This window comes from Schistocerca serialis, chromosome 4, assembly GCF_023864345.2.
Source record: "Schistocerca serialis cubense isolate TAMUIC-IGC-003099 chromosome 4, iqSchSeri2.2, whole genome shotgun sequence".
Taxonomy (NCBI): domain Eukaryota; kingdom Metazoa; phylum Arthropoda; class Insecta; order Orthoptera; family Acrididae; genus Schistocerca; species Schistocerca serialis.
This window is the reverse complement of record NC_064641.1, coordinates 100,114,252-100,123,038: the sequence shown is the minus strand read 5'-3', so window position 1 is coordinate 100,123,038 and position 8,787 is coordinate 100,114,252.

The following is an 8,787-nucleotide window of genomic DNA, read 5'->3' as shown; positions in this document are numbered from 1 at the left end:
GTTATGGTTAACCGGATGTGGCGTGTTAATTTTAAGGGGTGGATGGATGCCCTTCCTGTCACCACCCCATACCCGCCCTCCCTCTCCTTCCCATGATGGAGTGTGTGCACCCCGACTCTGCGTCTAGTGTGATCCATGGAATAGGGTGAACATGTTTTTAAATGTCAGCGAGTCGAGTAACCGAGGCGGAACGTCGGGACCAGCCCAGAATTCACCTATCGGGATGTGGAAAACCGCCTAAAAACCACATCCAGGCTGGCTGGCACACCGGCCCTCGTCGTTAGTCCGCTGGGCGGATTCGATTCGGGACCGGCGCGCCTCCCCGAGTCCAGGAAGCAGCGCATTAGCGCTCTCGGCTACCCTGGCGGATATTTGTTTCCTTTACTGTTTGCTCGCTCCCTTCCCAATCACTGCTCTTCTTTAATGGCCCTCGACTCTTACAACTGCCATCTGGTTTCTGTACAAATTGTAAATAGCCTTTCGCTCCCTGTACTTGACCCATGCCACCTTCAGAATTTGCAAGAGAGTATTTCAGTTAACATTGTCAGAAGCTTTTTCTAAGTCTACAAATGCTAGAAACGTAGGTTTGCCTTTCCTTAATCTAAGATAAGTCGTGCGGTCAGTTTTGCCTCACGTGTTCCAACATTTCTACGGAACGCAAACTGATCTTCCCTGAGGTCGGCTTCTACCAATTTTGCCATGGGATGCCATGGTACACATGAATTATCGCTAGAACTATCCTTGTGAAACGTGCGCCTGTAGTCATAGACACACAGCTGAAATAGAATAAAATACACTCTTGCAGTATGTACGTCTTTCAGTCAGACTAGCCAGTCACGGGCCAGAAAAGACAACACTTCCCTAGAAGGATATGCTATGGTGAGCCAATGGGAGAAGAGAAAGCGTATTCGTACGGCTTTTGTCTCGTGATTCCGAGACCTGTTGCGCCTTTCAAATATGCATGAGGACGTCTTTGGTTCGATGCGGCTCATCTACCTTACATAGTACAGAACAACTTTTTTTATGTATCACAGTTTGATTCAGTCTTTCTTCTAGTGCAGAAGACAGTACGGTATCGATTAACAACAGAATATGACGGATTCGTCATTTTGTCTACAAAGTAACATACAAAGGTTACACAAATATGTGGAAACAAAGCAAGAAATACATGCTTGAACATACATGCAGATGCTAGTGAAACTCACTGGTTGCGCTGTTGTACTTGACCACGAACGGCACCAGTGAAAGCGTCAGTCACTGTCGGAACAGTGTTCTGTGTAGTTGTCAGTGAATTATGTCGTAGTTCAGTGAATTCAAACGTGATAAAATTGTTGGCACTCTTATCGTGCCTCCTTTCGTAACGGAGGCAGTCTGAGTGTTTGGTTTTCCAAGAGACATCTTATCGAAGATTTACACCAAATGCAGGGGAAGCGAAAAAACATCGTACGCTAAGTCACACCGCGAACGGAAATGCGTGTTGAGTGATAGTGATAAAAGGTCACTGAAGAGGATTCTGAGGTAAGATAAGAAGACGATAGCCGCAAAACTCACCGCAGAACTGATTGTCGCACTTGCGAACTCTGTCAGCATTAAAACAACACGAAGGGAGCACCAGAACCAGGGACGGCTGGAATTCCAAAACCACTCGTCAGTAATGCAATGGCCTATAACTCGAAAACATGATGCCGAAGGTATAAAATCTGGAATGTGGGCCAATGTAAGAAACTTATTTGGTCGGATGAATCTTGTTGCGCACTATTTCCAGCCTCTGGCTATCACGGTATAAGTGTACATGTGTGTGGGCGTGGATCCTTTATCACGGGATAATTATATATTTTTATTTTTATAATTATATATTTTATGATTTTGGGTGGGATGGCTTGAAATATTGTGGGCTAGCATGAGGCTTTTAATTAACTTATACCGCGATAACACTACTACGGACATCGGCTGCCCCGAAGTACGTACGATGTAATATTTTTTAAACTAAACGCGCGACTGACCGCCTTCTAGTAAATAGTTTGCATGAGCGCTGCTATTTAAAAAAAAAATATTCGTATTCTTACGCGAACTGTAATTATTAATATGGGTCTCAGGGGCTACTGGTTATTAATGTATCAAACTACATAGAGAAACCTCTCACATTTTCGTTTAATATAATGACACGAAATTTTAATAAAATAATACAGTCTGCGTAATGGCCGACTAAATCCTGTTAGGGGAGATGAGCTCCCTGCACTACGAAGTTCTGTAAAAACTTTGTTAATTATAATTAATGGTTGATATTATGAGAGGTAACAACTAAGTCAATAATACACACTTTCTAATAACAATTATATTTTACTAAATTACAACCAAACTTACATTAAATATTATCCAACTCTACAATGGCGGCCTACCTCTAGACGAAACAAAAAAAAGGAGAGTTGGTTCAATCAAAGCATTGTCTCTGACCTTTATGGCCTATGTTACACACAGATCATACCAAAGGCCGGCCGGTGTGGCCGAGCGGTTCTAGGCGCGTCAGTCTGGAACCGCGAGACCGCTACGGTCGCAGGTTCGAATCCTGCCTCGGGCATGGATGTGTGAAATGTCCTTAGTTAGTTAGGTTTAAGTAGTCTAAGGGACTGATGACCTCAGATGTTAATTCCCATAGTGCTCAGAGCCATTTGAACCACTTTTTTGAACAGTCTCCAGAACGAATTTTCACTGTGGCGCAGAGAGTGCGCCGATTTGAAACATACGGTTCACTGCTTTAATCTGCTAGGAAATTTCTATACTTTCACTACTCGTGCAGGCCATAATACGACTATACTACGTCCTACGTCCGATACCTCTGGAGTCCATCGCTCCAGTCCCTCAAGTCTGATATCATACCTTTCAACTGACCTTCGAGGATCTTCGTAAATTCTCGTGGGGGATCCGTTGTATCGCATGATTTTTCATTTTTTATTACTATATTGTATTTATTAGCCATTTACATATCACTATGGATTACTGAGACTTCCTAGGTTTCTAAATTGTTATCGTTTACCAGTGACTATATTCACGTCGTCAAATGCTCGGCGGCTAACGCTACTGCATAAGTTACCATGTCGGACATCTGTTACGCCACACACTACTGCCTACCGCGACGCCGAAAACGGTACCTCGTCGTTTACCTGCGGAGAAGTCGACTTGACTCAGTTAATAACCGTTAATAAATTTGCTAGGGAAAGAATGTGTCGCTTCTGATGAAAAAGCCACAGTACGAATCCCACTCTCAAGAAAACTTAGGTCAAGAATTTTGTATGTAAGCTTTTTAGCTGATGGATTAGACTTGCCTTTTATTTCCCTGCGCGCATCTCGTGGTCGTGCGGTAGCGTTCTCGCTTCCTACGCCCGGGTTCCCGGGTTCGATTCCCGGCGGAGTCAGGGATTTTCTCTGCCTCGTGATGGCTGGGTGTTGTGTGATGTCCTTAGGTTAGTTAGGTTTAAGTAGTTCTAAGTTCTAGGGGACTGATGACCATAGATGTTAAGTCCCACAGTGCTCAGAGCCATTTGAGCCATTTTTTATTTCCCAAATTAATTCCAATTTGACATCTAACTTACTCGGAATTAAAATTACGTGGACATTACAAAACAAATTAGTTGATATGGCTGCCTCGAAATATTTGACACTGGGTCTCACTGCCTGGTGAGTGCGTAATAGAATTGTACATAGCTCTATCGCTTATGTATGTATTAGACCTGTGAATTCTTAGTGTTGAGGCTTGGCTGACGGTTTAAAAGCCAAACATTGAGCATCTGCAGCTACTCCTACGATGCCCGAAGTGTGCAGCTATCCTTTGTACCAGCGAAACGTCCGTGAACAGTCTTGGGGACTTTCTGGCGGGAAGGGATGCTAAATTTAATTTCAGAGGCAAGCAGGCGCAAAAACCATTACCGTGCTAACCGAAATAGGGCAGGTATTGAAAGCCTTGCAAAAGGAAACCTAATTGGATCTTGAGTAAACCGCAAGTTTTGTAATCTGCGGCAGGCGGGTGACATTCTGAAAGAAGCTGCTCTGGAAAGGTCAGCGTACTGAAATCTGCGGCGTAAGCAGCAGACGGCCGCTGAATCTGATCACGGCTACCCAGAAGAAAGTTACAGGAGGGGAAAATTTCAAGCCGAACCTTATAAAGGAGACCCACCGTTTCATCCGAAGGTCCTTCCTTCTCATTCCGCGTCGCAGGATCCAACATACTTTAATTTCTGAAACACTTGGAAGGCCGACAGCCCACGTCGCGGAACAAAATACTATTCACAAATCAAATATGCTTAACAGCAGTGAAAGTAACGAATTTCAGCATATTTAAAGCCACGTTATTTATATGTGGTCTAGTTATTAGTAGCTTAAGATGAAATGCGCACATCATTTAGTGAACAAACGTATGCAAGAGCATGGCTCAAATGGTTCAAATGGCTCTGAGCACTATGCGACCTAACTTGTGAGGTCATCAGTCGCCTAGAACTTAGAACTAATTAAACCTAACTAACCTATGGACATCAAACACATCCATGCCCGAAGCAGGATTCGAACCTGCGACCGTAGCGGTCACGCGGTTCCAGACTGAAGCGCCTTTAACCGCACGGCCACAGCGGCCGGCTGCAAGAGCATGAATCTAGATCCACACTACTGGCCATTAAAATTGCTTCACCAAGAAGAATTGCAGATGATAAACGGGTATTCATTGGACAGATATATTGTACTAGAACTGACACGTGATTACATTTTCACGCAATTTGGGTGCCTAGATCCTCAGAAATCAGCACCCAGAACAACCACCTCTGCCGTAATAACGGCCTTGATACGCCTGGGAATTATGTCAAACAGAGCTTGGATGGCGTGTACAGATACAGCTGACCATGCAGCTTCAACACGATACCACAGTTCATCGGGAGTAGTAACTGGCGTATTGTGACGAGCCACTTGCTCGGCCACCATTGAGCAGTCGCTTTCAATTGGTGAGAGATGTGGAGAATATGCTGGTCAGGGCAGCAGTCGAACATTTTCTGTATCCACAAAAGCCCGTACAGGATCTGCAACATGCGGTCATTATCCTGCTGAAATTTCGCAGGGATCGAATGAAGGGTAGTGTCACGGGTCGTAACTGATCTGAAATGTAACGTCCACTGTTCAAAGTGCCGTCAATGCGAACAAGAAGTGACTGAGACATGTAACCAATGGCACCCCATACTCACGCCGGTCCATACGCCAGTATGGCGATGACGAATACACGCTTCCAATGTGCGTTCACCGCGATGTGGCCAAACACGGATGCGACCATCATGATGCTGTAAACAGAACCTGGATTCATCCGAAAAAAAATGACGTTTTGCCATTCGTGCACCCAGGTTCGTCGTTGAGTACACCATCGCAGACGCTCCTGTCTGTGATGCAGCGTCTACGGTAACCGCAGCCATGGTCTCCGTGCTGATAGTTCATGCTGCTGCAAACGTCGTCGAACTGTTCGTGCAGATGGTTGTTGTCTTGCAAATGTCCCCATCTGTTGACTCAGGGATCGAGACGTGGCTGCACGATCCGTTACAGCCATGCGTATAAGATGCCTGTCATCTCGACTGCTAATGATACGAGGCCGTTGGGATCCAGCACGTCGTTCCGTATTACCCTCCTGAACCCACCGATCCCATATTCTGCTAACAGTCATTGGATGTCGACCAACGCGAGCAGCTATGTGGCGATACGATAAACCGCAATCGCTATAGGCTACAATCCGACCTTTATCAAAGTCGGAAACGTGATGGTCCGCATTTCTCCTCCTTACACGGGGCATCACAACAATGTTTCTCCAGGCAACGCCGGTCAACTGCTGTTTGTGTACGAGAAAATCGGTTGGAAACTTTCCTCATGTCAGCACGTTGTAGATATCGCCACCGGCGCCAACCTTGTGTGAATGCTCTGAAAAGCTAATCATTTGCATGTCACAGCATCTTCTTCCTGTCGGTTACATTTCACGTCTGTAGCACGTCATCTTCGTGGTGTAGCAATTTTAATGGTCAGTAGTGTACATCTGCAGCTACAGATATGCTCCACCAACCAGATTAACGCGTGCGGTGGAGGATACGTTTCGTTCCTCTATAGCGTGTGAGGTCAAATTTCTACGATTTTCTAGTCTTGGGCGCTGAGTGAGACGTACAGGGGATGAAGTAAGATGTGCTCAACTCTTTTTCGAATGTACGCTCTCGGAGCTTGAGCGGCAGCTGTCTCGTAGCGTTGTCCGTGATCATAATCCTTGCGTCAACAGTGTTAAATATGTTGAAGATGGAATTAGAATGCTTACTGGATGTAGCCTAAAAGGTAACTGTAGATGGACACGACATATTATTCTCGCTATTAGCTTTTGTGCAATCAATATTTCTTCGTTACTGCAGAAAATCTTGCTATTATCTATTAATGAGTGGATATATGCCAAACAGGTTATGATGGGATTTGTTTATTTCCAAAACTAGCAGTTACTAAATTTGTCAACAAAACTCTTCTTGTTATGTGACTACATCGGCAATATGTAAAATTCTCCAGCGATTCTGCCACCGTTGCAAACGGGCGACCACAGGGCGTTGTGCTGGCTGCTAAATAAGAAAACAATTAAGTTCTTGTATTTTAGAGTAAGGAGTTTTTTTCGTAATTTGATAGGGTACTGAGGATGACGAGGGGTGGTTTTAGATATACTTTGCTGGTATTTGCATTAATACGTGTCAATGGTGGAAATATACGTCCCTATTGGTGTTTGCTTTAATTCAGATTACGAAAACAGTTTCTCCTTTAATATACACGCAAGCGCCAAAGAAACTGGTACACGCGTTCGTATCCAAATGCAGAGACATGTGAAAAGGCAGAATACGGCTTATATAACCACAAGTGTCTGGCGCAGTTGTTAGATCGGTTATAGCTGTTTCAATGGCAGGTTATCAAGATTTAAGTTAGTTTGAGCGTGGTGTAATAGTCGGCGCATGATCGGTGGGACACAGTATTTTCGAGGTAGCGATGAAGTGATGATTTTCCCGTACGACCATTTCACGAGGGTACCGTGAATATCAGGAATCTGGTAAACATTCGACATCGCTGCGACCAGAAAACGAGCCTGCAAGAACAAGACCAACGATGACTGAAGAGAACCGTTCAAGGTGACAGAAGTGCAACCTTTCCGCAAATTGCTGAAGATTTCAATGCTGGGCCATCAACAAGTGTCAGATTGCGAATTATTCAACGAAACATCATCGATATGGGCTTGATGACTCCACGACAGAAAGCTTCACGCCTCGCCTGAGCCCGTCAACACCGACATTGGACTGTTGATTGCTAGAAACACGTTGTCTGATCGGACAAGTCTCGTTTCGAATTGTATCAAGAGGATGGACGTATTCAGGTATGGAGGTAACTTCATGAATCCATCAACCCTGCGTGTCAGCAGGGGAGTGTTTAAGGTGGTGGAGGGTGTGCAATGGTGTGGGGCGTGTGCAACTGGAGTGGTATCGGTCCCTGATACGTCTAGACACGACTCTGACATGTGACACTGTAATGTGCGCGTGGGGCACACAATACTCGTTAAAGCCTGTACTATGGTAAGTGAGCGGGGTTCACCTTATGAGAAAGGATTTTCATATAGATATCGACCGCGTGTACCTGAATGGCGGCAAATCAGACTTACACCCACTCTGTAATAACAATGATCCGTCAAGCAAGTTCGAAATGCAATTACACGCCAGGATGGACCAAAAGCAACACTGAAGATGCTACCAATTTGAGAATAATACGGTCGCCAGCCTAATTAGGCATTAACTGAGTTTCTTCCCTGTACAAGTTGGTATATATTCATGCAAAACAACACGTTACTGCATAATATAGTAGAATTTTAGAACAAAAAAATCTATTGAACTGATAGTTTCACGTTCTGAACTGATATGGAAAAACCATGAATACATAACACTACATTATAATGTATACTACAAAACTTTATACTGTCTATTAATCTGATTAAAATCGGTCATAGGTTACCCTAGCAATAGCACTTTCGTGACGCACACAAAATGTCAATTTTGATAAAGACAAAATACTGATAAATTTTGACTTTTATATTGACTTTAACTTTTGCTGGTCAAACCAATTTAGAACACTTCAGAACTCAAATGAACAAAGGGGGTGGGGGGTGGGTGTGGGGGGACCCTGAAACTGTTATGATCGATGTATTAAAAAAATGATTATTACATTTATTATGCGTTCAACATTTCCAGTATATAAGTTACTACTCTTTTCATCTTATTTACTGCTCATTTAAATACCTTTATATCTGTCTCGAAATAATAAACTTCATTACTATATCAATATTGAAGTTATCTTTCAACTTCGTTAGACCTTCGTTATTCATTTACTGGTTCATTAACAAAACATTTCTTTAAACACCATTCTAACATAGCTAGTTCTGCAAATAATTATTATTAACACAAATTTTAATTTTCATTTTGGGACTCTCGGATTGCACAACATTTGGAAAGGACCCTGTCTAGGTTAGTTGAGGGGATAATTAAATGATGGGAAAGTTCTGATAAAATTTAGGTTATTATTGCACAGTTCACTCTCTGATCCATACGAATACAGTACTGAAAGTTTCAACCAGCTAGTATCGATGCGGTGGTTGGCGGGCGGCGAGATGACGAGGCACAGAGCACACATACAACCACGGCTATGGCTCTGGACGTATCGGCACTTTAATTCTTCTTAGGGTCGCAATACTTTTCCATTGAGTGC